This window comes from Taurulus bubalis (genome assembly GCF_910589615.1).
Source record: "Taurulus bubalis genome assembly, chromosome: 11".
Classification (NCBI taxonomy): domain Eukaryota; kingdom Metazoa; phylum Chordata; class Actinopteri; order Perciformes; family Cottidae; genus Taurulus; species Taurulus bubalis.
Window position 1 is genome coordinate 1,702,691 of NC_136599.1, and position 5,000 is coordinate 1,707,690.

The window sequence follows — 5,000 nt, forward strand, 5'->3', positions numbered from 1 at the left end:
GGGTGGAGGTGGCCACGGGTGAAAAAGGGGTTTTGGGTGAGGGTTTGTTGTGTGAGGAGGGAGTGGTGGGTGAGGAGACTACTCCGGTAGGGGAGGGTGCTCTGGGTGAAGTGGGAGAGGATGAGGTGGAGGCTGGTGTGAGTGGTGTGTGTTTGAGGCAGGTGGAGGAGAAGGCAGGTGAGGAAGGCGTAGAGGCAAAGGAGCAGGAAGAGGACATGGAGGAGCACAGTGTGCTGTGGAGTGAGCAGGTGGAGGAGGCGGAGATGGAGGAAGTGGTGCTGGAGGAAGGAAACAAAAACAAAAGGAAGAGTGCAGCAAAACGTAGGAGGTCAAGCAGGAGGGGGGCGACAAATGAGTGTGTGACTGATGAGAGTGCGGAGGATGGGTGTGTGTCGGACAGCAGTGATGTTGCTGTTTTTAGCAGCAGCCAAAAAAGTAAAACGATTACACTTGACAAACTAAAAGCGTTTTTAACAAAAACCAAGAACCAGCAGGTGAAGGTTGGCGACCATTTCCCAGACCTCGGTCTTTTTATCGCCTCGGCCAGGCTCCACATGAGCCAGAGGGGAGCCTGGCCTCACAGAGCAGGAGGGTTTTAGATTAAAGAAACTCGTCACCAAAGCAAGGCAACAACAAAACACTCATGAAAGGGGCAATTCTGGAAAGGTCTTTTAGGTTTTTGTTTTATCGGTTGGTTCTCATTTTAATTCTATCCACCATGGATGTTTTAAAAATAGGGCTTTTAAATGTAAATGGTGGCAGAGACGTCCAGAAGAGAACGTCTATCTATGAAACTTCCAAAATGAAAAAGATGGACGTTCTCTTTTTACAGGAAACGCACAGTGATTTTAACAACGAGCCTGACTGGAGAAGGGAGTGGGAAGGGGAAGTCGTTTTAAGCCACAACACCTCCCTCAGCGCAGGAGTGGGCTTCCTCTTCTCACGGGCTTTTAAACCCAACACACTGGAGGTCCAGCATTTTATCGAGGGGAGGCTTCTCTTAGTCAAAGCTCGGTTCGACACATTTTCTGCTGTTTTTATCAACATGTATGCTCCAACATCCGGCGCAGAGAGGAAGCAGTTTTTACTCAAAGTGGATGAAGTTTTAAATGGCTGCTCAACGGAGGATTTTTTATTCTTGGGGGGGGATTTTAACTGCACAGAGGATGCAGTTTTAGACCGTAATCACACAGAGCCTCATCCAGCCTCTCAGCACGCCTTGAAGCAGCTGGTCCGCTCTCCCGGCCTGGTGGACGTGTGGAGGAGGATGCACCTAGACTCCAGGCAGTACACCTGGTCCCACCTCAGAGAGAGCAGGGTCTCCTCAGCTAGGCTAGATCGTATTTATTGTTTTAAGCATCATTTCAGCACCTTTAGGAGTTGTGTCATTATGCCGGCTGGTTTTAGTGATCACTCTCTTGTTTTGTCTCGTGTTTTTATCAGAAACATCTTACCCAGAAGTGCTTATTGGCATTTTAATTCTGTTTTAACATTTAATAAGAGTTTTAGAGAGGTTTTTATTTATTTCTGGGGTGTTTTTAGACAGAGGAAGGGTGATTTTAGTAGTCTTAAGCAGTGGTGGGACCACGGTAAGACACAAATAAGACTACTGTGTCAGCAGCACACTTTGAACGTCACACGAGACAGCACCAGATCTATGGAAGATCTAGAGACCGATATAGTGGAACTAGAACGCTTAAGTGAGTCCACAGGAAATCAAGGTTATATTGAAAACCTCAAAGGGAAAAAAATGGCTTTAGCCGACCTGCTGGGTAGTAAAGTGCAGGGCGCCCTGGTCAGGTCCCGGTTCCAGAGCATCACCGAGATGGATGCTCCGTCTCACTATTTCTTCAGTCTGGAGAAGAAGAACGGGCAGGGGAAAGTAATCCACGCACTGCTGTCTGACACAGGGCAGGAGCTGACGGACCCGGGCCAGATACGAGGGCGAGCTGTGAGCTTTTATCAACAGCTGTACGCCACAGAATACCAGGAAGAGCCAGCTCTCCTGGAGGGTTTCTGCGGGGGACTACCCCAGGTCTCCGCAGAGACCAACTCACAGCTCGACGCCCCCCTCCAGATGCAGGAGCTGCTGACCGCCCTGCAGGGCATGCAGGGACGGCGGGCTCCTGGCATCGATGGGCTCACAGTGGAGTTATACAAGGCCTACTGGGACATCATCACAGATGATGTCTCGGAGGTTTTTAATGAGTGTCTGGCCTCGGGTTCCATGCCAGTGTCCTGTAGGAGGGCAGTCCTAGCATTGCTGCCCAAAAAGGGTAACCTGCAGGACATCAAAAACTGGCGCCCTGTGTCACTGCTTTGCGTGGATTACAAACTCCTGTCCAAAGCTTTGGCCTCCAGGCTGGGGAGGGTCATGGAGCAGGTCATCCACCGGGACCAGACCTACTGCGTCCCTGGCAGGTCTATGGTGGACAACGTCCACCTAATTCGGGATGTTTTGGATGTCTCTAGTTCATTAGGTGTAGACACTGGTCTGATTTCCCTGGACCAGGAAAAGGCTTTTGACCGCGTTGAACATGGTTTCTTGTGGAAAGTGATGGAGAGTTTTGGGTTCAGCGCTGGTTTCATAGCCAAGATCAAGGTGCTGTACAGGGATGTTGAGAGTGTGCTGAAAATCAACGGCAGTCTGAGTGCTCCTTTTATAGTGTGTAGAGGGGTCAGGCAGGGCTGTGCTCTGTCTGGGATGCTCTACGCTCTCTCCCTTGAACCTCTCCTCCACAAAATACGTTCCAGCACTCAGGGGTTGTTTTATCCAGGTTTTAATGGAAGATTGATTTTATCTGCTTATGCAGATGATATTATATTTTTTATTAAGAACCAGGACGAGGTCGATATTTTAGCGGGTATCGTAGAGGATTTTAGCTCGGCATCGGCAGCGAGGGTCAACTGGGGGAAAAGTGAAGCCCTCGCTGTCGGTGAGTGGCGCGGCGGTCTCCCAGTTCTCCCCCGAAACCTAGAATGGAAGAGAGGAGGTCTAAAGTACCGAGGGGTGTTTTTGGGAGCAGACCATATAGTAAAGAAGAACTGGGAGACCGTCATAGAAAAGGTTGAAGGGAAACTTAAAAAATGGAAATGGCTGCTCCCCCAGATGTCGCTCAGAGGGAGAGTGCTGGTTCTTAACAACCTAGTTGCATCCCAGCTGTGGCACCGGCTAACCTGTGTGGACCCCCCCTCAGGCCTACTTGTGGAGATCCAAAGAAAGATGGTGGATCTCCTCTGGGGGGGTCTGCACTGGGTGCCGCAGGGGGTTGTGTTTTTAGCCAGGGAGGAGGGGGGACAGGGCCTTGTCCACCTGGCCAGCCGGACTGCCACTTTTAGATTGCGTTTTATTCAAAGGTACCTCACAGGCCCGGCAGATCTGGTGTGGAGAGATGTGGCCAGCAGCATCCTGAGGCGTGCCAATAACCTGGGTTTGGATGATGCTCTGTTTTTAATGGATCCTAAATTCTTAAAATTGACTATGTTGCCACCTTTTTATCAGGGTGTTTTCAGGTCGTGGGCCCTTTTTAACCACAAAAGGTGCCCGGAAGCCAACTCTCTGCACTGGTTGTTGAGAGAACCACTGGTCAATGGAGCCAGGCTGGACGTCAGCGACCACACCACACACGGCCTGACGGCGGCGCTGATCCAGTCTGGAACAATGACCCTGCAGCAGCTGGTGGATGCAGTGGGGCCGGCACTGACCGACGCCCAGGCCCTGGGCTCTCTGCTGGGGCTGCAGTCTCTCCGAGCGGCGGGGAGGATACTGGGGCTCTGGTCCAGGAGGCTAACACAGAAAGACCGGCACCTCCTGATGGGCAGCCAGACCAGAAGCAACACTGCAGACCCCTACCCGGACATCGTCCTGAGCCCAGGCCTGGGAGAGAAGACCGGCCCCCTTCTGAGAGTCGTACACCCTGCAAAACTGACAATATACGAAGCAGACAAAGAGACTCTCTACCGCAACTGTGTGAAGTGCATCCACCGGGTCGGACTGAGCGGCAGACCCCCCACTGTGTGGGCAAAGAAGTGGGGACAAGATGGCCCCAGCCCGCAGTGGAGGCTCCTATACAAAGCCTCCCTCAAAAAAACGGACAGGCGACCTCCAGTGGAGGATCCTCCACGGTGCCGTCGCTACGAACGCTTTCATCTCTGCTCTTAACCCAGCTGTTTTTAGCGGATGATCATTTTGCGGAGTACGTGAGACAGTTTATCACGTTTTTACTGAGTGTAAGAGACTCACCAGTCTCTTCTCTCTTTTAACATCGGTTTTTACTGCTTCGGCGTTGTTTTTACTGAGAGGATTTTTATTATGGGAGCGGGCTACAACAAAAGTTTTAAAAACAAGTGGCAGCTCCTCAATTTCATCTCAGGCCAGGCTGAACTGGCGATTTACACGAGCAGGAAGAGGCAGGTCGAGCATGGGGATGGGCAGGAGGCGGCGGCAGTGTGGAGGACCAACCTCCGGTCAAGACTCTGTTTTTATCTCCACATCTCCGACCTTGAGGCGTTCGTAGAGCGGTGGTGTTTTAAGAACACACTGTGCAAGGTTTCGGACGGTCAACTGTCTTTTACACATTTTTTAACTGACTGATGGAAAAAAAAGGGAAACGGTAGAACAAAGATTCTATTGTATTTATTATTTATTACATTAACACTGATTGTATTTGTAAAACTTTGAAAATATGTAAATAAAGTGTTTTGTAAAAATCAAAAAAAATCTCTCTGTCTCTCTCTCTCTCTGTCTGTCTGTCTCTCTCTCTGTCTCTCTGTCTCTCTCTCTGTCTGTCTGTCTCTCTCTCTGTCTTTCCTTCACTGTCTTCTTCATGTGGTCACTTGTATTTATTACATGTGATGTTAAATATGTAAAACCAAAATATTATTATTATTATTTAAAAAATAAATGACTGAACAAATAATTGTATTACCACTCCCATTAAAAAAAAGAAGAATAAAATAGTATTTCTCACTGAAAGAAAGAAAAACTTAAAAGTGTTTAT